General features: G+C 40.3%; 1 long non-coding RNA gene across 1 annotated transcript; it reads right to left on the reverse strand.

Annotated features, from left to right (window-relative positions):
* Window positions 1-17,931: 17,931 nt before the first annotated feature.
* Window positions 17,932-19,048, reverse strand: LOC112167457. Its single transcript, XR_002923783.2, has 5 exons — window positions 18,961-19,048; window positions 18,728-18,811; window positions 18,545-18,609; window positions 18,220-18,262; window positions 17,932-18,002 (listed from the first exon to the last, which is right to left on the reverse strand). It is a non-coding gene; the product is annotated as an uncharacterized LOC112167457 (long non-coding RNA).
* Window positions 19,049-27,323: the final 8,275 nt, after the last annotated feature.

Here is a 27,323-nt window from a genome sequence, read left to right on the forward strand (position 1 = left end):
CAAAGCGCCTCAATCATGGGAGTCTGAGCACATAAATGTATGTTCTCGATATGAAGCATCCAATCATTGGACGCACATTTGTAGAGCTTGTGCAAATATTGTCACCACTTACAACGTGTATTGTGAAGCAAGGGAAGCTCATTAAGTGGAACAAGAAGATCAAGAAGGTGATACCGAGTTAAGGGTTGAAGACTTCAAATCTGGCTGGGATCAATAGATCACTGATTTTGTTTAAGTCTTTATCTTTTCAAGAGATGTAATGTGGCAATTGCCACAGTATTATTAGTGGATACCACTGGTTAAGTTTTTCTTCAACTAGGCTCATCCAAAGCGCATATGATGTCTAGGAAGGTTTTGAGATAAGTGGTACTTAAGCGAGATTTGCTCCCCGACATCTCTCTACTCACCTGATCATATTTATTTTGGAGTTACCGAAAGAAGTTAAACAACTACTTTGTTTTGCATTAGCTAATATCGGATTAGATTTTCTTTTGGTCAAAGAAATAATGATATACACCATTGGCTTATGAATAAAATTTCGCGTTCTTTCCATTATGACTCCATTTTAATTCTGAGCATATTCCTCTATGACTATGATGGCTGGATCATCAGGATTAGTTCAAGGACATGGAATAACCCAAATTTCTCTTGCCAAATAGCACGTTGATCACAGAAACTCTCTATGCTCCTAGGCAAATTGAACCCTATTAAGCTATTCGAGCTAAAGGACTCCATGCGGAAATGCATGTATAGAACGGAAAAGAGTTCCTTTGCATTACCTCTAATAATTGTGAACAAAAGCGCATCTTAGAGAAACTTATGTCTCTCTCTCTAGTGGATGTTTATGTCCCCACTATTTGAGCTGTTAAATCCAATAAAGTTATGAGAATATATCTTGGATTTAGACACATATTGCTTTATCACGATAGGATAGGTCATCCGAGTCATGATAAGGTGATCCGTCTACTAAAGGCTTCACACCGACATCCATTCTTTCGAGCGAAACGAAGCACGAATCAAAGGTTGATTCCTGGACTAATTGTGACAACCGCCGCTGCCTCTGGCGCCCTCGCCATCCATCACCAGCCTAGGGCTGGCGCAGTCAATATCCATGACACCATCGATGACATCCATCATGGTGATGATGCCCCAGGTGATACTGTAATCACCAAATTTTCCTTCCAATAGTGTTTTAGACGCTCTGGCCCAACCAAAATTCTTATTGGTTGCTTCTAATGCCCCTTGCTCATTCTACAAAGCCTATTTTTGAGGGAAATTAGGACCAAGGTCCTCCTACGCAAAGGATATAAAATTACTGATTCTGTTCTTACATAGAATCTGAGGGGATTATGTGGACTGATTCAACCAACTTGTAGACATTTAAATATTTCATGATGTTGGTTGACACGCAAACACGCTAGTCACGTATTGTGCCATTGTCTTTTGCAATGCTGCTTATGCTACACTCTTAGCACAGATTATATTGCATGTTGCTATGGTTATTATATATTCGTCAACGACCCACTGCCACTCAATCTCTCTTTACATTACAACTAGTGACTGGATACATGTATTTCGTACTTACACATATTTGAGTGAACCATTTATGTGCCAATTGCCCCACCCCAGCTGACAGGACCCGCCCCGGATTTCACCCTGAAATCCGAAGTGGCCCTGCGGGGTCCACATTCGAAGAAATTCTACCAAAAATTTGGCGGAACTTCCCCTAAAATGGACTACCCAAAACCTGTAGAAAAACATATATACTTCTAAACAATTCATCCTTAATCTCCTGGAGCCACCCTGCTCCCCAAATAACAACAACTTCCATTTCAAAAGTATAAGTATCAACTTGATAACTTGATAACATGAATCCCACAGGTTATCAGAGCAACTCTAATGTAACAGATAAATAAGGAAAAATAGAAATAAAATGAATATATGGAAGCTATGCTGTGGACTATGCCTTGAGTCCATATACGCCCGACCACTACTAATCTAACCTGCACACTGGGCATTTGAAACCGAAGGGCCCAGGGGAAAGTAATGGAAAAACACGTTAGTGTGAGTGGACAAAAATATACAACTAAATAAACAATTTAAAAGAAAAGAAGTTGTATCACTTTCCCATGGATTTAAATTCATAAAACTTCGATGCATGCAACGTTATAAAACGTATGTCTTTAAAACTTGGAGTCTCGTGAAAACATACCAGTCCCCGCTGGTTAAGAGAAAATAGGACTAGCCCCGCTAGTTAAAAATAATATAAAAGTAGGGGAAGAAGCTAACCATATGAATGAGCCTCCCAGGCTCGGGTGATAGCCTCTCAGGCTAAAGTACTCCCATATACTCCCGTTATATACCCACACGCCACTAAGTGTAGCGATTAGGATACTGGGCTTCAGCATTACTATCACAAAGACAGTAACCAGCGCCACAAAGGCGGACGGGCTTCGGTGATCCCATCACCTCGCCACAAAGGCGGACATATCAATGCTAGCATGATAAATAGTCACCCAAAGTATTGCAAAAGAAATCCGAAAACTAAGTAAATCCATAAATACATAAGGCTTCCCCATCTCTTGCAAATGAATTTCCAATGACGTGTCCCACACGCCAAGATAATCTCAAGTTCAAAATAAATAGAAGAGAAATAATAATAAAACATAACTTCCATAAACCGAAACAAAACCAATTCTAGAATCATCATCAAGGCATTCCCAATGCCAAATCCGAAAGTCAATAAATAAATAAGAAAGATTAATAAATCAATGGCGCGTCCCACACGCCAAAAATATTCTCGAGTCAATGATGAATAAGCAAGGAAGTTCAATAATCAACTAATATTCCATTTTCCAAAATACCATGGAAAATATTTTGTTGAAAAACAACATAAATCATAATTAATCTCCGAAAATTAAATCATAACCCCAAATCCGAGCATAATAAATTTTTTCTAGTCCCCTACATAATAAATTAAATCATCATAATTATGTGAAAGCCTCTTGCCGTCCCCTATATATACCCCCACTCTCTAGACCACTTCACACATCAATTCCTTCATTCTTTTCACACACCAAAAAATTCTCTCCATTCTCTAGTCTTCAGAAGCTCTGCATCTTAACCAAGGAGGAGAAGAAGTCATGCAATACATCAAGATCCTAGCCTCCATCCACCCTTGTGTCGTCCCTAGAAGATTTCTTGCTTTCAAGGATCTTCAAGTTCTTCGTCTCAAGGCTTTATCATTCATCTTTCACAGTGTATTTCATACTTTCTTTTGTTTTTGTTTGTTTGATTCGTAGAGTTATGAATTTTAGTTAACATGACGTTAAGGGCAAAGTTTAAAGTCCGTTTATATGTTTTGAAATAAAGTTGTCATTTGTATAGTTGTGATTTCTATGTTGCTTATATGAGATTGCTTAATTAATTTTGAATTACAGAAAACTTTTGCATGTTTATGTTCTTTGGTGGCCAACTTAGGATATATGCATGTAATTGGTGCTAGAATTACATGCTAGATTTAGGTAAACAATTCACCTAATAGTTTTGTGACCCTAAATCATAAGTAGTAAAGGCTGTGAACAAAGGTCGAAATCAATTAAGGAGGATTGCAAATAGATGAACTTTTTCATACTAGGTTGTGCACTTTGGTTGACATCCTTTCTTTGTTCTTAATGCGTTGAATGTGTTCTTAATTAGCTAGCTTTCTAAACTATAATTGCATGTTCAATAGGATTAATTTAGGTGCTTTCACTTAGATTAATTATTCAAGGAAAGTAAAAAATGGGAAATCGTTTGCTTATTAACGTTTCACATGGTCAACTTCTTTCTCATGACATAGATAATCAACTATAGGATTTGTGATTGGATGTCATTCATATGATTGTGGTTTTGATCCTTGTTCCTTGCGTTCCACCCTTGTATATATGTTTTTACATTTTCTTTAGTTTATTTATTTAATTTTTAATTTAAAAATCTAAAACCCCTTATTTGCGTTAACTTGTATATACTCTTTGTTTTATTTTTGTAGATAATAATTTATACTTATATTAATTCTTTATTTGTTTATGCAATTATAGGTGTACCCTCAATCCCCAGCTAGAACAATCCCTCCTTATTCTATAACGACAACTACATTTTGCAGGGTTAAATTGCGTGCTTACTTCTAGCGTATCAGCTAGTGGAAACTTAAATCGTTTGACAATTGAAAATGAGAAGTTCCGCTAGAGGAGGTGTGTCAGCAGAAATTAAATCGTTTGAAATTCAAAATCGTGAGCATTAATGTGTCAATGTTACTTTCTGACACCGGGATGCTGCGTGTCCCCTATCAATTGGTTTGGCGTGCAGTTGTGCGTCTTTTCAGTACGCCAGTCGTTTTGTCATCAATGTTGTTGGAGACATCATTGAGTATAAAATAAGTGCAAATTTGGTGTATGCTGTCTCCTGCTCCCAAGATTAGGAGTTCAAGTTTTAGTAAAGGAGAAAAAAAAGAGTATCGTACCCAAGGGATTGAGCAACTCTACCCTACCTAGATCACCGTGAAAATAAACCTAGAAAACACATGCAAAGTCTACCTTTTTACAAATTTACAACCTTAGCCCTTTGGAAGCTAAAGATCATGAAAATGGTATTTACAATTGTGGTAGTGAACTGTTTGGTTGATTTTAATTTTTATGAAGTAAATTAAGTTGCATAAAATAAAATAAACAAATACTAAATCAATGAGAAGAATAGAGACTTAGGCATCAGACCTAACCTTACTCATGCACAAAATGTAACCCATATTTGATGTAATAACATGCTTTGACAAATTTCCCCTTAGTGCTTTGGTAAATCTACCAAGAAACCAATTAATCACGCAACTTAACAAACTTTGGTAAAGCTAAGTTAAATTACACAACTTTAGTCCCATTTATATTTCATTAAAATACAAGTGGACTATAAACCGCAAGCCTAACATCCCCTTAGAGCAATTAAACTCACGGTTTATGCATTAAGTTTAAAGTAAGAAATTCAAGCAACTTAACAATTCCCGTAGGAATCATTAAGCCACCACCGAAAGGCTACTCACGCTCACAGATTCAAGAAGTGGTCAAGTTCAAGTTTCCGATTCATTAGTTTTCTAAACATGCTTTCTAGGTGACTAAGCTAGCAAGCATATTTAGTTAGCATTAAAGTTTAGAAGCCCATAGATTCAAAACATGCATAAACATCAAAACACATGGAAATTTACATTATTTGCACATAAGTTGGACTAGAGCTAGTCCAAGCCTCAAATCCAACTACTCACAATACATGTTATTACAAATATAAGCCATGCACATCATATTAAAGAGAGAAGGAAGAGAAAAGAGAAGAACTACCCAACCTCCCACCTAGCTCTCAAAGATGTCAAATGATGAGAGAATTGCTTCAAGGTATGAGATTTTCGGTTTTACAACCCAAAACGCCATACACATCCACAAAACTCAAGAACAAAGAAGAACAAAGGCTTGGATGTGTGAAAGCAAGTGTTGTGATTGATTTAGAGTGTGTAGTAACTTCAGTTTTGGTGAAACCCAAGTGCCTACACCCCTATTTCTCACACAAACTCAAAGAACTATGTACAAGGTATGAAAAACTAACCTAAAACTAGAGAAAAGAGAGATTTTGATGCTCCAAAATGAGGGAGCCAAGAGGATGCACGGTTTTGGGGAGAGAAAATGGGCTTGGCCTTTAAATTAAGGATGGAGATCAAAAGAAATGAAGGGCTAGATGTAATTGACAAATGTGTAAGCACAAAATGTGGATCTAGTTTTTGACTCCACATAGAAATGACCTAGAAAGCCCATAGATATTTTGGTGGAGGAGAAAAAGTAAGGGTAGAAAGGTCATTATGTAGGGGAACAAAGTAATAAATGGGAGACAAAATGTGTAAGGTGTAAGAATGAGACCAATTGTCCTCTTTCAAATTTTAAATTTCAAAATAAACTAGACCTAAAGTCTCTAACCCTAGTCAGCTCTTCCTTGTCCTCCACACATGTTCTCAGCCGGCCACCTCAGCCAAAAATTTCCGGAATCCAACGTTGACCCATTTTTTGTCCGTTTGCGCACTTTCTTCTCCTTTCTTCCTTCAATTGAATCTCCACCGAGAGTTCGGAATTGGCCTTTGACTTCTTCATACCAAATGTTCCTCCATGAGTTAGATCATCCTAGTAAAATTTCAGAGCTTAGTTTACCGTGGTTTGGCCGGAACTGCTGTCGGAATCCGTACAAGTCCGGTTTTGCAATTTTCGTCTTTTAGTCAGAAACTTGGGCAGAATTTTTGAAGGTTTTCCACTTTGAACTAGCTCTTACACTCTTCATACAAAATGATCCTTAGGATGTCTAGAATGGATCTGGAAAGTTTCAACTCATTCGGAGTTCATGTGGTCAGTCTGCCGCTCCTCCTTCCTTGCCTACCTCGGTCTCTCCTAGCCGGAGTAGGAAAATGTGCTAAAATTGAGTTTTTAGTGTATTTCCATGCTTCTCCATTGTTTCTTAGCATGATAAGGAAAACATAATAAATATATATATATATATATATATATATAAAAACACAAATGTTAAGGAAAATTGCAAGATTAGAGGAATAATTACTAGGTAATTATGGACCTAACAAATGTCAATAATTATTGCTTTCGTAACTGAGGTGATGTCTTGTTTAACCCGGGTCATTAATGGTGTAGTGGGACACGTCGCAGCATCCTGCGAAGCGATTTTCGGCGCTCGATGGTTGAGATCTAGCGGAGGGTTTAGCATAAAAAGGGGGAAAACCTGAGAGATCACCACTTCTACCCATACTTTTAAAATTTTCAATTGTCTTCAACCTCTAAGAGATAACAGAGAGACCCCGAAGAACAGAGGCGATTTCAAAGAAGGAAAGAAAAAGGAGGATTTTGTTCTGTGAATCTGTGTCTGCATTGAGATCCTGTGCTTCGTTTCTGCAAGGTTGGTGCCAAACTGATACTTCCTGCTTTTGAGTTTTTTCATTTTTTTTTTTTTTCATTTCTGCTGGTTTGTCTCTGTTTATGGCTTTTGTACTTTAGACCTGTTTTGCTTGCATTGCGACTTGTGATGATGTATAAGCTGTGTAACAAAGGGTCAAGAGTGAAGCGGAAGGGAATTTTTTCCTGTTCTGGGTAGTGAATTTTTTCGAAGGATTCAATAGGGGGTTGTGAGATGCATGAATCTAGGTTGAGCCTTGTTTCTGGGTTCTTTTGTTCTTCATGTTCTTGAGAGATTGCTAACAAAAAGGTAGGTTAGATCTAACTGTGACTACTAATTTGGGTTTTAGGGTGTTTGAGGGATGCCTAGTGTCATATAGATCTCTAGCAATGAGGTCTCTGGGTTTGACGTGTTGCTTGACGCCTTTGATCATATTTTCATTGACTCATTGCGTCTGTCTACCCCTGTAGAAACCTCACTGCACGAGCCCCTTGACATAGAACCCCTTCAGACAATAGCGAGAGACATGGGTGCAAACGTGTTAGATTGTAAGGCACGCACCGCGACTGCTGCTCGTGAGGAGCAGGTCACCAGACATCAGAGGGATGACCGCACTGAAAGCCAAAGTACTGCTAGTGTCTCTCAGGAGGAAACAGAAAATTCTGATTGTGAGTCTGGCAGAAACTTCTCGTGGGTGCTTCCTGATGGTGCTGGAGTTGATGAACTAGGCAAATACATGACGGCACAAGAAATTATTAGGATGAAGGGAATGTACAACATTCCTAGTGTAGTCAAGCTATAGGCGCTAGAGGAGGGAAAGCGTGCCTCCGATTCGGGAGAAGAATGTGCAGCTGTTCATGAAGCCCAGCTTCATGCTGGAGTGAGGCTGCCTTTGATCCAAAATCTTCATATTCTACTATGCGAGTTGCAACTTGCATATGCCAAGTGTCTCCAAACATGTGGAAGATACTAATGGCCATGAATTGTCTGTGGCAGCTATCAGGGTGTGAGAGCCCTACCATGGTAGAGATCATGCACTTTTACTACTTGTCATACTGGCACCGGGATAACTGTGGCGAGACAGCTTACCTAACGTGGCATGCCAAGGCTCTAAAAATTATAGAGAACACCCTTGACTCAGCCCCTCCCTAGCGAACCTCCGTCTGTGTGGTGACCAAGAACTGGGAGTATGATGAGAGAGTAAATAGGGAGGCACCAACTTTTAGGGTTAAATCGAAATTTCAACAGGTGATAGGTTGACAATTTTCCTTGTATGCCTATTATTTTGTAACATACTTATACGATATCTCAAATGCCAGATTCGATTATCCTTTGCAGCCAGTAGACAGTTTGAATTGAACGATCAAGAGCACTGTCACATGGCGAGGGTGATAGGTTACTAGCGGAATAGGAATTTGTTGGACTTGCGTATACTGGTGCATTGGGAGTTGCTAGTTGAACTTAAACCCACCCGCTTGCCAGGTACAGGGATTTGTTGTGGCAGACTTCAATACTTAAAATAATTTTTCTTGTTTTGACGTTGGTTTCAAATCCAATTTCGGGTAACTCCAAGAGCAGAGACGCTTTGAAGAAAGAAATGGACAAGGCTAGATTTAAGAATCATGTCTTGGACATGTTGGCAGAGGGCGCCAAGGCTAGGAGGACAGCGGCACGGGTTGTTACCGCGACGGCAGAGGACAGGATAATGCCCATGACGTACCACTCGCACCTGGTGCCAGAAGGTGCTGATGTTATTCACCTGATTGATAATCCGTCAGCCGAAGGCAAGGGGACTGGCGGAGGTTTTTCTGTCAACTATTATGGAAGTTGAAGGAGAAAGTGCCTACCAAGCGACGGGGTGGTGGGGACCAACTTAAGGAGGCACAGGTAAAGTCTATGTAGGGGTGGCCAAAAACGGTCGAGGCAAACCCCTCCAGTATAAACCCCAACTCTGCCAGAGGGTATCCCTATTGAAACCGTCGGTGTCCACCGCCCATCCAAGAGGTCGAGGAAAGAAGTTATCGGTGGAACGATTGCCGCTAACAGAAAGACCACTCCCGTGCTGGATTCGTTTGGAGAGTTTTCTCCCATAGTGGCGTGCATAGAGCAGGAGTTTTTCTTCTAACTTTGTGAGCGGCTAGAGTTTGGAGGTTTGGCTAGACCATCGGGTAAGACTCCCCTACAACAGTTTGCCTTATCTTCTGTCTTTGGCCATATTGCCCAAGGCCTAAATGCAATGTTCATGGCTGCTTCTCAACCATCTTCTGAAGAGGTCGCTTACGCCTTGAAGTTCAAGCACTACGCAGTGACTTGGCGGTGGAGTAGAAGCTGCACGCGGAGACTATTTGCTGGCTAAGACTGACGGTGATTTGATTGACACCAGAGGCAAGCTTGAGGTTGCCTATTCTAGGGATTTGGATTAGACCCAACCCGTAATGGATCTATTCTAAGAGGTTGAGCGGTTTAAGAAACAAGTGGCGAAGTAGGCCCAACGCATTAATGCCTTAGAGCAAGAAGTGGCAGTAAAGACTGATAAAGTCAAGCGGTTGCAGGTTGAAAAGTCTAACGCTGCCCGTCTAGTGGAGGATGAGAAGAAGACCAAGATTGCCTTTGATGCTATTGCCTCCTTCAAAAAGCTGGAAGAGTACAATGAATTGATGTTGGCGACCGCTAAGGAGGGTGCTGATCAAAATTTCAGAGTTCTCAACTCATAGGGCGTGATCAATTCGGATAAGGTGGTTGTGCCTATTTCAACCACTAGTTGGGATGAAAGACCTGAGGATAGCCATATGGTCCCGCTCGGGTCTCAATCTGATAGTGGTGAATCTGATGACCGCGCCGGTGATGACCAAGTTGGGCGAAGAGGTGAGCGCATAAAGACACCAGATCCCACTACCTCTGAGGCCTCTCTCCTGAATATGATGGCAGCCAACACTCGTGCTGATGGCACTCTGCAGACGGGTCCAAAATTCTATGGTCAGAAGTCAAATAAGACAAGCTGCTCTGTGGCTGGGACAGGGCAAGGTGGTAGCGAAATAGTGGATGACAAATGAAATGGGCTCCTTCTGTACTTGTTGTTATTTCCTTTCTTGCACACTTCTTTCTTTTGTTGTAAGGTTTAATGCCGTTACGCCAGAGTTGTAAACTTTGAACATCTTTGGTTGGGGAGTCCCAACCTGACATTAATCTATGTTAGTTTGCCTCAAACAAAGTTTTGTTTATTTGACTAAGTGTTGGACTCACTACTAGAAATTTCCCCATTCCACACTGATCTAAATTAGTCCCCATTGTCCCAATACACACTGATAAGAGTGGGTAATCTCATTAGCCACTATGCAGCCACTAATGAATAATCAGTCCCCTCTATTGCAGGTGCTATTGGGACAATACACACTGATAAAACAACAGTGGAATAACTTCATCCAATGCAAAGTCAGAATCTAAATCCACACTGATATTAGTGGCTTTGGAATGCCACTGTTATCAGTGGCAAATTTATGAGGTTGGATTAAAAAAATAAGGTGCCAATTGGTAATTCTACATTCTTGTATTGTACCCTTTCGTATATTTTAAAATGTATCATATAATAAATATACTAACTAAGAATTTACAGTTGCACCCATCAAAATACAAACATCAAGACTATTCATCCCACAGCTGGAACTCCTTTGATACGGACAGCCTGCACATTATATCAGGCAGTTAGTTCTTATTTTGACAATTACACAGACCAACATCTCAACATATAAAAGACATTACAGTGAAGCTAGAGGTGTCTCTTTGGTTCTGAACATGTAGCTACTACACCAAAAATCGCATCAGACAACGGTAGAAAACCGATGTGGGATTTGGAGTCCCACCGTTGTAGAGTGAGCCGTTGTCTGATGAAAAATCAGACAACGGTGGAACACAGTTGTGTGATAAACACACAAACAACAGGTATGTGTTATAACTGTTGTGTGATAGCTCGGCAGATGCGAAGCGCAGCTGCGCAGCAGTTGAGGCGCTGTCTTCAGACAACAGTGCCAGTTTTAAGCTGTTGTATGTTTAGCATTTCAGACAACATTTTTTTATTTTGTCTGTTGTCTAATTGATCTTCAAACTTCAGTTCTTGGACTATATCTGTTGTGTGATGAACTTTAGGACAACAGAGTTTAATTGGTTCTGTTGTGTGATTAACTTTTAGGGAAAAAAATGCAAATAGTACCTGACCTTTGGTCCATTAGTAACTTTAGTACCTGACCAAAAAAAAATATCACTTTGGTACCTGAGGTTCGGACCCCGACCCAACTTTAGTATCTGGAGCCGTTAACTTAGTAACGGCGTCTGACAGGTAGCATATATTGAGGGTAATTTCGTCCTTTCATATTTAATTCATTATTTTATATATATATATTTATATATTTTACATATTTTACCTCTCTCTCTCTCTCTCTCTCTCTCTCTCTCTCTCTCTCTCTCTCTCTCTCTCTCTCTCTCTCTCTCTCTCTCTCTCTCTCTCTCTCTCTCTCTCGCTCTTCCCTCTTCCCTCAACCATTATCAACGACCACCCACCACCACCATCATAACCCTCATTCCTCTCGCCGACACTTCTGCCCCACCACCTCCTCCACAAAAACCAAAACCCCAGAAGAAATCGTCACCCTAAACCAAAAAAAAGCAAAGGAAAAAAAAAATTTCTTCCAGCAGCCCCGCGCCTTCTCCTCTCCAGCCCCACCCGACTTGCAGCAGCCTTACTGAGAAGCCCCACAGCCGGCCAGACGGGCACACCAAGCCGAGCGCTGCCCAGCCTAGCCCAGCGCATCGCCTAGCCGCCCCCCCTTCTGCACTCACATCACCCTCCGCGCTACTGCCCCCGCATCAGCAGCCCCGCGTCCCACCTGTAAATTGGGGAGGATGGTTGCTGGTGTTTCAGAGCAACTGGGTTCTGGTGAAATTGGTGAGTTAGGGGAAGAGGAAGAAGTTCATGAAATTGATGTGGAGATTGAAACAACGAGGCAGAGCATCGTTTGAAATTGATTTTGAGGGAACGGCAGGGAATTGGGGTTGGGGAAAGGTTGGGGCTTTGGATGTAAAGATTTGGGCTTTGGAGATTGAAGAGGAGAGAGCGAAAATTGTGGAGTTTTGGATTGGGAAAAAACTCTCTCATCTAATCCACTCTCTCTCTCTCTCATCTGATCGGGATTTTCCATTTCTATTTGGAAGATTGGGATTTTCCGTGTGATGATTATAGGCTAGAGTCTCTTGTTCCAAAAATTTGGGAATTCTTCTCTACATTTTATTTGGCCGAACGAGGACGAAGAGAAAGAAGAAGAGATTGATCTGGAGAGAGGGAAGAAGAAGATAAGAAAGAGAAGAGAGAGAGAGAGAGAAATGCTTAAAGAAAAAAAAATTAATTAAGATACAAAAAGACGAAAATACCCTTTAAAATATGACAGCTGGCAGTCTCCATAACGGAGTTAAGTAGAGTTAACGGTCCAGGTACTAAAGTTGGGTCGGTGTCCGAGCCTTAGGTACCAAAGTGATATTTTTTTTTTTTTCAGGTACTAAAGTTACTAATGGGCCAAAGGTCAGGTACTGTTTGCATTTTTTTTCCCAAAGACAACAAAGTTCAATTAATTCTGTTGTCTGAGTATAAATCAGAAGACACTGATTCATTAAAAACCGATGTGTGATATGATTGATTACAATGTGTTTTTGTCCCCTTTTTGGCCATTCAAACAACAGGCAGTTATCATTATATCTAATCTGTTGTGTGATCATTTAAACATTCCATTCCTGAATTAGATTATGCATTCATTTGATCCATTTACCAAATGAACAGTACTCTATCAAATTTAAACATTCCAAACCATCAAATGATTCATATAACCAATACTTTAAACTTCAAAAGCAAAAGAGGTGCATTTCCCAATCATTGAAACCAACATTTTACACAAGAAAAGCATTCTAGTGCATGCCCTAAACACAAGCAAATGAATGAAGTGAAAGGTCAAATAAATAGCTCGGTATTAATATGCCTTGACCAGCTCTTTAGAGATTTGTGATCCACAATTGGGCTGAGATGATGAAGAGGACTTTGTCATGGTTGAAGTATTCTTGGAAGCAACAGCATCAGCCTGCGTAAAATCAAACTAGGAAATAAGGAGAAAAAAGCAAAATGCAACACACAGGCAATGAGGTAAGAATAACATTGAACGATAGCATGTACCAGTCATCATATATTGATTACCCTGAATATCCGGTGAATGCCTCAAAGTAGCATGTACCAGACCAAATGCTATATTTTTGTAGAAGTAGCAAATCTGAAAAGCAAAATATTTCCATCAACAAGTGGATGAAGTTCAAAAAAGAAGACTAAGTAGACACATGCTCTCGTGTTCCTAAGCGTGTGCAAGTATACGGCATACAACATACAAGCACAAGCAAGTGGCATTTTAACAAATCTGTGACAATAAAGTACTAGATGAGCATACTGATATTACCATATGAGCAATCCTTTTATAGCACCAATGTCCATGGACAACCAAAAGTCTCTCCAAAAACCGAAACTGGGGAATAGCAAAGTCACTGGCCATCACAGCCTGCAAGCAATTACGAACTATCATGAGATTCACTGTGAAATGAGAAATTGGTTCCTGCTTCCACCACGGATACCTTGCTTCCCATTTAGACATGTAATACAAACATTATCACATGTAAGCTATTATATGTTATATAAATACAGACCCAGACGACCCTCCACCCACACACACAGACAGACACACTATCTGTTCATAGTCAGGTAACAATTCCAGTGAAGCACCACATGTCATTGTAGTATCTCTGTTACTAGGAGTACTAATGTGCCCGTAACTCCTAATATGGCTCCATTACATGCACTATTAATTGAACCTAGCCAATGAAAGACATAAAAAGTATAAAAAACAATCAACTTTATGCAACTACTTGTTTACCTTTTCAAATATTATTAGGGTTTGGTCCACATTTATCAGAGTAAATAATTTTTTTGGCTCTTGTCCTCCATTATTGCAATTTTTTTAAATAAATAAAAATAATGAGAAATGTTGTTACATGTGTATAAATTTTAAAAAGATTTAAAAAGAAGGGGGAAATGCAGCTTTATTATTATTCACGGTAGTGCTTTTACTTAAATGGTTAGAGACAAACCCTATGTTGATTGCAGTTTCCATCTTATCCCCTGTCAACACCCAGATCTTGAGATTAGGTTGTGCAAGATTGTATATGCATTGGGGCATCTAAGAGAATAAAAAAAGGTACTAAGTTGCCGTAAATCAAAACGGCAGTTCCTTATTTACTACCGTAATAAGAAGCTTATCTTACCCTTTTTTGCAATTTGTCCTCCACAGCTATAGCACCAACCATGATCAAGTCTTTTTCCATCTTCTCTGCTACTCGCTCGAGCATCACCTCCCTATCAGCCCCGATAGATGATTTTGCTTTTGAAATTCATTGTTCCAAGCAGAATACTCAGACTCCTCAAGCTTTTTATAAGCAAGCGTCAACGTACGCAACCCAACTTCTCCATATTCATTCAAATGCTTGGCACTAGCCTCCTTATAAATTCTTCCATTCTTTGACAGTCAATCGAAAATGATGCTGTGGATGTAGATAAAGGAATGAATTATGGGAGTTAAAGAGAATAAGATTAATAAAGATAAAAAAGATCAAAAATCCATGCTTTCCTCTCCCCCTATTTAGGATGCTTTGGGGAAGGGGGTTGAGAGAAGGGATGAAATATTGCAGAGTCAGAGTCCAAAGAAATGTTTGTTATATCTAGATATCAACTAGGCAAAAAATTGTTAAACCCAGAACAGAAAAAGAACTTTCAAGCTCAAAAACCAATCTCCAGTACAAAACACCCAGATCTTATACACACTGAATACAAAGAAATAGAAAATGCATACAAACTGGGGAAACAGAAATACTAAAAGCTAAGAAGAGCCTAAGAAGATTGAACAGAAACACAAAGAATACAAACCATTGATAAGCATTAAAACATGAACAAAGAAAAAATATAAAGAAGAGCCTAGTCTGTGCTTGAATCATTTAATATAAAGAATACAAACCAATCATTTGGATCAACCTGTTAGAACTTAGAACATAATGAATTATCATTTAATTACATTCTTCACAGATTACATTTGTGTAATTTAATCCCTATCCAAAATCCTATGCTATATCAGCTCAACAATAGAAACCCTTTCAACAAATTTAAAGGCAACCAATTTGTATTAGTACATAAAGTGCGGTCATTACTCTAACTATAACAAATAGCACATCAATTATCTGTCACAAATAGTCCAAGCTCACTTGACTAAGAGAATGAAAATATGAAGGCTGACCTATCTTAAAACCATTATATTGAATGGTTGAATCATCTGGTCTTGCATTTTCTTTGCTTTAGAAGTCCATGGTATACGACATGCCCGAATATACACCCTATTTAACACCAATTCCCAGGCATAGATCCTCATTATGTTTGGATCTCATCTTATTGAAGTGCCTTGATGCATTCTCTGTGAGTGAAATTGCAGGTGCAATGTCGTCGGATGTCGAGGCAGCTGAAACACAAATGGGGATTAGCATTGAGCAGGCCATAATCAAATAAATGATATGAAAACGAAATGAAATTCACAATTGCTTTGCATAATGTGTTTCAAACTATTATAGACAATTTAGATCCAGCTAAATATTATCCGAAATTCTTAATTCGAACATCGTAATAAATAATTCACATCCAAACTAAATTCATGCAGCATTTATATGACGAATTTATGCTTCTAATTGAAAAAGCAAAGGCCTTTTGTCATGGAGACCTAACAAATTTCAATTACAGCGAACAATTGGAAATCAAAACCAAATTATAGCAAACTAATTATAGAAACAAAAAAAGCTCAGCTCACTGGAAGTTGAATTGAATGGGTATTCCATGGCTGATAGTAGTGGATGAAAATCAGAAAGAAATTGAATTCCAAGCTGAAGAGGAAACGAAGAAGAGAGGAGAGGCAATGCGTAATTACCATATGCAGAGATCATCATAACCAGAACCAATTCCTGGCAGTAGGCCCGGAACCAGAACCCGTTTCCCTTCCCTTTCAGGGCATGCAACCAAAGCCAACAACTCAAAGCTGAATCAAAACAATCGCAGCCATTACCAAGCACAATCCTACAAATCCCAAATAGCCCAAAAAATGAAATCAAAAAAGCATGCCAACAAAACATTAAAGAAGTCATAAATTGTCAAATACCAAAAGCCAAAAAACCAAATTTCTTTCCACCAGAGAATGAGAAGACCAACAAAAAAATCTTCATGTACGATCGAGCAAACAATCCTAGCCCCCCCCCCCCCCCCTCTCTTTTCTGCATAGATCGAGCAAACAACTGAAAACAAACAAACACCTCTCTATCTCTCTCTCAGCAAAATAACGAAGACCAAATCTAGAGAAGGAGAAAAGGGAATTACCTTCGTGATGATGTTGCTCAGAATCAAAACTTCAAGCTTCTTCCTTTTTGGTTTGCAGGTGAGGGGAGATGAGAGAGGAAATGGGTTGGCTTCGGAGAGATAGACATGAACAAGAAGAGGGATCGAAATCTTAATCGATGAGTGCAGTCGAACCCTAATCGAGATGTGTTTGATAACATATGGTGTTTTGATGAGAGACCCATGGTGTTTTGATGAGAGATTGATGGTTTTTGATGATGTTGAGAATAATCCCATTCATGTCGAGGTACAGATTGGCTTACTGGTGTGGACCATAATCGAAACGTCGTCGATTACAACCGGTTCTTCTTCCACCACATCGACGACGACGAGTGGATACTTCTCCGCTAGCCATCTGTAGAAAGATGGAACTCCCATTGCCGATCGCGCTAAGCTCCGAGCCCAGCAGATCTCTCTGTTTCTCTATCGGAAAAGGCAGAACGAAATCGGAGGCCGAATCAAAACCCTAAGCTGAGACTGAAACTTTGAATTGAATAGGAGAAGGAACAAACCGTGCGCCGAGCGTGATTTTGTTTGGCAGCTTAGCAAAATGGTTGAGAGTTGCTCGATGAGGAGAGGAAACGGCTGTTTTGACAAAGTGTTGACGGGGAGACAGCAAATCCAATAAACCTAGGTAGCTAATTAAGTTGTCAAAGGCGGGCTTTTAATTTTTGCTTTATGAATCAGACAACATAAAGACTAAGTTTTGTTGTCTGATTGTGAACAACTTAAACCTCAGCTAAGGTTTCAAAGAGGGAAAAGTTCCCGCTATAATATCGACCAAAGTAACATGCTAGGCAATGCTCATTTACACAACGGAAACAACTCATTTGGTTGTGTGATTATCAATCTGGTGCTATATTTCAATCAAAACTTGGAGGTTTTTGGGGGGTCGAGTGTCATTTTGGGCCAAATACAGGCACATCCAAATATTTCCCACTTCATCACACAACAAAAGGTAAAAAACCGTTGTATCATGTTTTACATGCTACTCTCATACAACAGATATAACTATACTGTTGTACGATGTAGTACCAATTTGGAGCCAAATTTGAGTCGATCTGGGAGGGAAATCTACCCGCTATTTTTTTTATGATTCAGACAACAGATTATTCTTGTAACCGTTGTGCAATGACCTTCAAAACAAAAACTTCAGAATTTTAACCACCTTATACAACGTAAGTTTACTAAACATGTTGTGTGATTCACTTTTTTTCATCACACAACACTTTTTTTTTTTCGTTGTGCAAAAAGTGTTGTGTGTTAACGTTTTTGGTGTAGTGATACAAGGATATAATATATCACTTATATATTACAGAAATTTAGTATTCGAATAAACATACCTACAGAAAAAAGAGGTATAAAAAACTAATGAGGGATAGCAGTGCATATTTGCATACACACTTCCAATTTTGAACCCTTCTGGTCATGAAAACTATTTGTAGAAAACATAGGAAAATACCTCAGAGCCACACGATATTTCTGACCCAACTTCTCAAGCTCTGCCATTACAATCTGATAGAAGGAGTGCCTGTATATTTAAAAGACAGATAAACGTAGAGAAAAATAAACCCAAAAAAAAAAATGTAACATTCCCCTGCAATATGTATCAAAACTGACATTCACATGCATTATCTATCAAAACTAACATTGCCAATTTCTCCGAATCATTCTTGTTATAAAGCTATACATTCATAACCAATTCCTAAGAAACACTAAACATTAATACAAGTAACTCTAAGACTCACACTTTGCATGTGGGCAGTCCATCATTCCCTTCTCTAAATGCAACTGCAAAAAGTGAACAAAAAACAATTATATTGCCCAATACAGAAAATTGTAACGAGCTATCGCTTATACATGAAACAATCAGCACTAAACACTCACCTTATTCTCGATAGAGAACTTGATAAAGTTAGTATCTACCAAAACCCGGTAAGGAAACCCTAAAGCAGTGTTGTATTTAACGAATAGCGCCGAAGCAACATTTGGCCCAAGTTACAAACACAATGTAAAATCCAACCAACAAAACTATTAAATTGAAGTAAAATCTCCTAAGAAACAGAATCTTACACATTTTTGGGCAGCTTTTCTCAGCTGAAATCCCCTTCTTTGGATTCCAAACCTCCTCTTTATAGCTGAAATCAACATACAAAGCAAAGAACATATGAAATTATTGCTTTCAAGCATAGCAGTGAAGAATTAAACACAAATAAGCAAGAAAAGCTTTCTTTTTAATGGTTTTTTGGTGACCACCTTCTTCATGACTTCTTTGATACGGACAATCTGCACGCCCTCTTCTTTGAATAAAGCCTTCAGCAAGAAGGATATGACTTGAAGCTGGATATATATGAGAAAGAGTTAGAGATCGTTGAGCTCAATAAGAAGTAGTGCTACTTGCTAAGGGAAAAAAAAAAAGTAAAGTAGTTGTGCTACATGGTGAGCAAGGTTTCAGAGATAAAGCATACTAATGAAGATAAAGCATTGACCTTTGAAGTGTCCCAATACTTGGCCTTCTCAAGATATATGGCATTGCTCAACTCTCTACATTGAAACTTAATTTCATTTGTTGAACACTGCATTGACACAATACAACTTTTATTGATCAACTAAAATAGAATCTAAATCCTTTAAAAGCCAGAATAGCGTCCAACAAGTCTACAATATGCGTGACTCAAGCTGCTAACAAACTAAAGCTTCTTACTCAAAGGTGGAATAGGTGAGAAAATGATCAGAGAGACGGTCATCCGAGGCTGCAAAACCAGAACAAAACAATTAGAATGAAACCAAAGCAGATGAGATATGGTAGCTGTCAACTGAGATCCGAATTCAAAATCAACTACAGTTACCCATTAACATAATCTGAGAATGTTTAAAAACATAGTGATTAACTAACAATTATGCATATACAGACTCCAATGAGCATTCATGTTTCTAATTAAAAGATCACATAATACAAGCATATTAACTTAACAGGAAAATACCTTCCATGCAAGCTAGACTCCTGCCAAAATAATAGGTAGGTGTGGCCGGCACAAGAACTTCTTCGCCTGCCATTCATAAAACTATTTAGAGAATTTTACAAAAAGAACCCATAAATTCATATACAAATCGTAATTTTATGGGGATAAAAAATACTGTTTTATATTTTTCATAAGCCGAATAAAATGTTTAACCCCAACATAATTATTTGAAAAAGGGTATGAAAAGAATTGTTAATCTAACGAAATTAAAAGACAATAATACCTAGAAGATACAAGTGAGGTAAAAGATAAATACGGTAATTAAGGCAGAACCCATTGAATGAAAACAAATCTAAATAGAAGAAAACAGAGCCATACCCATGAAACAATTCAAAAGAAGGTTCTGTTTGCAATCTGACCAACATGGATCTCTACCAGAGTTGCCAAACGCACATAGATCAGCCCACCTTTGTCTCCAAAATAAACATCCCCTTACTGAAATGTAAAGAGAAAGGGTGTGTAATGAGATTGAGTAGAAAGAGTAACCGTTAACCCTAAAATCAAAAGAACAGATCAGAAAAGAAAAACCTAAACCCAATTGAACCCTAAAATCAGTTTATCCTACTCCTAAGATACCCAAATACAAATAAAAAAACTGAGTCAAATGATCGACAAATAACTTTTACCGTATAACCCTAGATTCAAATACTCTAATAAATTTGGACCACAGAATCTGCTATTGGGGAAGGATGGATCGCTCCAGAGAAACAAATTTTAGTGATTTTGGGAGGAAGAGGAGGTGAGAGAACCGATATGAGTGGTTGGTGGAACAAGGAAGAGAAAGAGATCAATAAGCTTTTGGTTTCAATTTTCAAAACTCAAAACTGAGTAAATGAGTATGAGAACCGAGCTTTTGGGTGTGGAGAGAGAGAGATGAGGGGAGAAACCTCCAGATCTCGATCTAAGTTAGGTTAGAACTCTGAAGGAGTGAATGGGGTATCTGTGAAGGAAGTTTTCTCTCATCGTACGATCAGCTCTTCATAACCAATCTGACGGCTATAAAAGATTGTCAAAACCGATAAAGGATGTGTGTCAGCTCCACTACCATGATTGACACCAATATCAGTGGGCTGGGTTATAAGTTAATCAGAAAATTTCTCACTTACCCACTGTTGTACAGTGTGATTATAAATTTATCCCACCGAGCATTCACAACGGTGGCTTACTATTTACATTTCACACTGATAATTTTTGGTGCCTACTAGTTAGTCCCTATTGGGGAAATTTCTAGTAGTGACTGGAGTCCTTTTTGCTTGCTATGGTAGCTTTTACTTTTGAACTGCTAGAGTTATTGCTATAGCTTTTTGTTCATCAATGAATCATTAAGGGAATTAAGATTATTCTATTTGCACGGTGTTAGGCGTAGTCCGTTGGACTTCTCTGGCATTGGCAATTAGTGTTACTGTGAAAGTAGAACGATGGTTTGAATAATTTCTCATTTCATTGATGGCTGATTGATCAGCGTTACAAAAAGAATGTGAGTACCCATAAGGTAGCTTATCTTAGTTAGATTTTGCAAAAATTAGCCCAAGTCAAGATGCTTGTGGGTTAGCGGTTACGCTACTTGTAATAATACCGAAGGTGCTCCATATTCCAGGGATGGGTAGACGTTTCTCCATCCTTGTTCTTCAGGTAGAAAGTGTCAGGGCTAACTACTTCTATAATTTGGTAAGAACCTTCCCAAGTGGGGCGAAGGGCGGTAGGAGGAGGTATGACTTCCTTCATGACCCAATCACCCAGTTGGAGGTTTCTAGCCTTGACACGAACATTATAGAAACTTGAGACTCTTTGTTTGTTTTGCAAGTTGTGCAAGTGCGCCTTGTTGCGCTTTTACTCAAGTAAGTCTTTGTCAAGACAGATACCATCAGCTTTAATTGTGGCATCATAGCCTTTGACTCTGGTGGTAGGTTGAGTGACTTCAAATAGGAGGACCGCCTCTGCCAAACATCATGCAGAATGGTGTCTCGCTATTAGCGGTTATTGATGTTGTTCTTATGGCCCATAAGACCTCTGGGAGTTTTTTAGCCCACAACCCCTTGGCATCGTCAAGCTTTTTCTTGGGCAATTTCTTGATGATTTTGTTTGCCGCTTCAACTTGGCTGTTAGTCTTAGGGTGCACTACAGAGGCATAACTCATCTTGGTCCCTAGCTTGGCGGTGAAGTTAAGGACTTCTTCATTGTTGAACTGTGATATGTTTTCTATGATGATGGTGTCTGGGACCCAGTAACGGCGGTATACGTTATTCCATAGGAAATGTGTTACTTTGGAGGTAGTGATTGCAGTTAGGGGTTTAGCCTCAATCCACTTGCTATTGTAGTCGATAGCGACGATGATGTACTTGAATTGTCCCTTAGCGATGGAGAGCTTTCCAGCAAGGTCAAGTCCCCATGTAGCATGAATCCATGGACCAATAATTATAGATAGGGGCTCTGCCGGTGCATATGGGAGGTCTGTGTATTGCTGGCACTTGTAGCATGACCTTGAGATTTCCTTAGCGTCATCGTCTAGAGGGGGCCAAAAGTATCCCTTACGCATTGTGTGGTTAGCAAGTGATCTTGAGCCTGAATGATAACCACATTCCTAAGCGTGGATCTTTGTTAAGACTTCTCTTCCTTCTTCTGGCGTTAGACATCGCAGATTTGGATAAGTGAACCCCTGGCGGTAAAGTTTGGCATTATGGATGTTGTAGCGGGTTGCTCGCCGTTTAAGCTGCATGGCTTCCACTTTGTCTTTTGGGATCACCCCATTATACGCTTGTATTCTAGTATTTCATCCATCCAATTTGGGTTGACCTCAATTGCAAATATCTTTGCCAGGACTTTGGTGATGCATGGTTTGTCAAGGTACTCCACTCTTGTGTCTATTGGGCTCTAATGTGGTTGAGCAATAGCTAGCCTCACTAGAGAGTCAGCCTTGGCATTCTTCTCTCTGGGGATTTATGTGATGGAATGAAATTTGAATTTGTTAAGGAAGGCCTTTACATATCCCAAATATGCTCTTAGTTTTTTGTCCTTGGCTTGAAAGGTGTCACTGACCTGCTTGACGACAAGTTGGAAGCCACTGAATATATTGACACTGTCAGCGCATGAATCTATAGTGAGCAATAGACCAGCAATGAGTGTTTCATACTCCACCATGTTGTTGGAGGCTTTGAAGTTAAATTCTAGGGCGTATTCAATGTTAAGTCCCCCTGGTCCCATTAGGATTACCTCGGCGCCAAAGGCTTTGGCACATGCCGAGCGGTCAACATGAAGGTTTGACTCAGCCATTAGGTAGTTGCTGGGACAACGTCAGTGACTTCAGCTGTGGTAGTATCATCTGCTGACGTGGCGGGAATGGGTTCCTACTGTCGCTCAGTAAGCTTTGCAATGAAATCCGCTACCACTTAGCCCTCATAGCCTTCTTGGTTTGTATTCAATATCAAACTCGCTATGCTCAATTGCCCACTTGCTCAGGCGGCCAAAGTGTTCAAGATTTGCATAACCTACCTTAGCAGTTAATTGGTGACGACATGGATGGTGTGAGCTTGAAAATACTGGCAGAGGCATCTAGCAGCAACAATGAGTGTTAGCACCAATTGCTCAAGAGGTGTGTATCTTGTCTCTGCCCCAATCATGCCCCTTCCTGTGTAGAACACATGGAGATCTTCTTCCCGTTCTCTACGCATAATTGTGCAGCTGATGGCTGATGCCGAGACAGCCAAATATATGTACATGACTTCTCCTGGAACTGGTATGGAGAGGGGTGGGATTGCCGCTAGGTATTCTTTGAGGCCTTCAAAAGCATATTCACAGTCTGGCATCCAGTTTACTAATTTGCAGTGGGATCTCTTCATAACTTTGAAGAATGGCAAGCACTTATTGGTGAGTTTAGAAATAAAGCAGGATAATGTCATTACTTTTCCTTGGAGGCTTTTGATGTCTACCTTCTTCTCAGGGGGCTTCATGATAATGATAGCTTGTATCTTGTTAGGATTGGCCTCGATACCCTACTCTCTCATGATGTATCCAAAGAATTTGCTAGTGGTGACGTCAAAGAAACACTTCTCTAGGTTGAGGCGCATGCCGTATGCCAACAGGACGGCGAATACGATGCGTAGGTTAGCCATATGTCATCAGCCTTGATGCTCTTGACAAGTATACCATCTATATATAACCCTATGATTTTACCGAGGTGTTCTACAAACATTGCATTCATTAGGCGTTGGTATGTGGCGCCTGTGTTCTTGAGGCCAAACGGCATGACATTATAGCAGTACAAGCCCTTATCTATTGTGAAGGTAGTGCATTCCTAGTCACCTAGGTGCATCTTGATCTGATTGTAGCCAGAGTAGGCATCCGGCATGCTGAGCAACTCGTTCCCTACCGTGGCGTCTACCAATTGATCAATACGTGGTAGTGGGAAACTGTCCTTGGGACATGCCTTGTTCAAATTTTTGAAGTCCGCACGCATTCACCATTTGTCGTTAGGCTTTTTCAACAATACCACATTGGATATCCATTATGGATAGCTCACCTGGTAGATGAAGCCTATGGCCTGTGACTTGGTGACTTCTTCTCTGATTACACAATACTTTTCTTAATCAAAGGCCCTCCGCTTTTGTTTGAAGGGATAGGTGGTTTGATGCTCAGTTTGTGCGTGACGATGTCAAGGGAGATACCAGGCATGTAGGCGTAAGACCAAGCGAAGACAGTGGTGTTCTCCCTTAAGAACTGGGTGAGTTCTTTTGCTATCTTAGGGGAGAGTTGGGCTCCAATGAGCACTGTTTGCTCTGGGTGCTCGTCAGAGATGCTAATGACATGCAGTAATGTCTCTGGATTGACGAGCTCTTTCTTGATATATTTCTACTCGCCATCTCTTGGATCATCTATTTTATCCGTTAGAGCTGGCGGATTTCCTACTGTTAGGATTTCTTGGCTGAGTGCGTCACGGTTGTTGAGCAGCACTCTCGTGAAATCTATTAGCTTCCCCTGCTGCCGGTTCCATTAGGGGTGGGGAACTTCATGAGTAGCATGTACTTGGCAATGATGCACTTTAGCTTGTTGAGGGCTGGACTCCCAATGATATCATTGTATGAACTGAAACAATCTACAACAATGAACTCAATGTGTCCTCTACCATGTAAGGGCCGGCGCCGATTGATAGGAGCATGTAATCAGACCCTAGCGGTTGAGTTACCTTTCTAAAGAAGCTGAGTAGCGGTTCATGGTCTTATAGGAGTTTTCTGTTGTGCTCAAGTTGTTTGTAGCAACCGTTAAAGATGACATGAATGATGAACCTGCTATCCACCAATACTCTTCCCACTGACCACTTGTCAATGATTGCATCGATGAGGCATGGATCATCGTGGGGTAAGTGGACACCTTGGTCCTCTTTCTCATAGAAAGTGATTGGCTCCTATCCAGTTTTGGTCTTTTTGGCTGACCTGTTGTAGCGGATATTGACGACATCCTTTAGGTGGTTGCCAAGCCTATAGTGCTTTCTTGCCCTATGTGACATGATGCTAATGAAAGCGTGACCATCGATAGTATTGATGCAATGCATGGGCTTAATGTTAGCAACTACCGGTGCTGATTGGCAGACTTTGTATTGCTCTAATTTCCCATCACGGTAAAGTGACTCTATCACTGTTTTTAATGCATTGCAGTCATTGGTGTTGTGGTCATTGTCCTCGTGGTACTTGCACCACTTGCTAGTATTTCTTGGCTTCCCAACCCTTAGGTACTTTCTTGGCAATAACTGAGGAATCTGATCCTTACACTGATCATAGATCTCCTCATATGAGGCCGGCAGGACCGTGAACACCTCGTATCTTGGTGGATTTGCTGTTGGCTTGTTGTTGTGGTTATCACGGCCATAAATGTGGAAAGAATGATTACCTTTGTTATGGTAGTGCTAATCTTTTTTACGCTTATCTTGGTAATTACCTGGCTGCCACTCTTTTTTTTTCTGTCATTTAACGTGTGGCATTGGGGGAGGGATTGCTAGCGGATGGTTGTTGGGATGATGGGTTGAGTGTTTTTGGCGGGGGTTTGTGGTGCTGATGGCATGGAGAACTAGGTATGGAGAACTACCTCACGTACCCATGACATCATCATAGGTAGCATTTGGGCATTGTAGTTTAGATGGTATAAGTGCCCTTTAACTAGCCCCTGCTTGAAGGCTGCTAGTGCCATTGTCTTGTCGAAATCCCGATACCCTGATGTGGAAGTTCGCCACCTTGTGACAAATACGTAGGGATTTGTCGGCGCCCTGCTTAGCACTGAATAATTGGCTGGAGTTGTGGTGTCTTTCCGTGATGAGAGTGAATATTGACAAGAAGGCATTTGATAGAGCTGTGAATGAGTCAATGAAGCCAAGCAGGCACTCAAAGAACCAGCTCATTACTTCACTATCTAATGTTTCACTGAATAGATGACACAGGGTTGCATCATAAAAACCTTTGTTGTTGGTTACCTTCTTAAATGTGTCCATGTGAACAAAAGGATTCGTCAAACCGCTGTATTAGGCAATTTTTTGTGCTTTGCATATGCTAGCCTGATGGTTTGCAAGATTCTAGCAGTAAATGGGTCTGGGCTTGTGGCAAAGAGTGTATTGGGGATTGACGCTAGGGTGCCTATTTCGGCTCGAAGTAGTCTATCTTCTAGCTCTCGCATCTTATCAAGAATTAAGGCGGTAGAGTCCATAGTGGGTCTTAGGTAGGCTAGATTTGGGATTGGCGATTGCCGCTGGTGGGGGGTTAACTGGTTTACCGCCGCCCTGGGTTGACCTGCACTGAAGGAGTTGTATAGTGGGTGTGTGTCTGCTACATGTTCATGAACCAATTGTGGTGGAGGTGTTGGTCCCAGACCTGCTAGCTCCAGGGGCTTCAATGATACTCCCATATGTACCACCGGTGTTGGTATTATTCTGTTTCCAGCTTTTGGATTAGATCTTGCACTTTGCAAATGCTCGCTTTGAGTTGGATTTGCATTGCCTCTTAACGCCTTTTTTAATTTGTCAAATTTTGACAACAATTCTGCCACTTGATTGAGAGCTGCCTCCTTCTTCTTTCATTCTTGTTCTCTCTCTCTGTTGGCCTTATGCAAGTCCGTCGGTGCCAACTCTAACTGAGCGGCGAGATCTTGGCTCGATGCTTGGAGGCTTGCACCACTTAGATCCTCCATTGCAGAGTGGGTTTAGTGGGTTATCATGGGTGACCTGAGTTTGACCGCCAGTGTTAGTTAGGGTGCTGAATAATGTACGTACCACAGTAATCATGGGATTTGTGAGTTGAAGATTGGCAGACTCCTCCTGCTGATTGGTCGCGCCTTCCTCATTACCGCTTACCATGATACCCGTGAGTGAGTAACCTTTAGCTCAAAGTTCCCATAGACGGCACCAATGTTAATGCTCAAGTTCTGACCATAGTCAGACCTCGTTAACAAATGCCCAAGTTTGGACCACTAGTGAAGGATAAATAGCGCTAGCATCACCTGTCAAGTGAAATATACAGGCGTTAGGAGGGAGACCGCGGTTGGCGGTCTTTACTACTCCGATGCCTAAGTCAGTCAATGTATTTATGTTGACAGCATAACGTTAGACAAGTAATTAATGCGTAATGAATGAAGATAGATGAATGAACCTTTTATAGGTGAAGAGGAGAGTGGACTCTATTTGGTTTCTGATGTGGGAATGATGGGGATCAGTATTGTGCTTTCTAATGCTTCAACGAGGTCATCTTGACGCGATGCGTAATGGCACGTCAGAAGTGACCTTGACTTGAACCTGAGCTCAAGCGACAGCTCTCCTGGTGGTGTTCCCGGAGGTCACCCCCATGGTGGAGCTA

The sequence above is a fragment of the Rosa chinensis genome, chromosome 5, assembly GCF_002994745.2.
Source record: "Rosa chinensis cultivar Old Blush chromosome 5, RchiOBHm-V2, whole genome shotgun sequence".
NCBI classification, from domain to species: Eukaryota; Viridiplantae; Streptophyta; class Magnoliopsida; order Rosales; family Rosaceae; genus Rosa; species Rosa chinensis.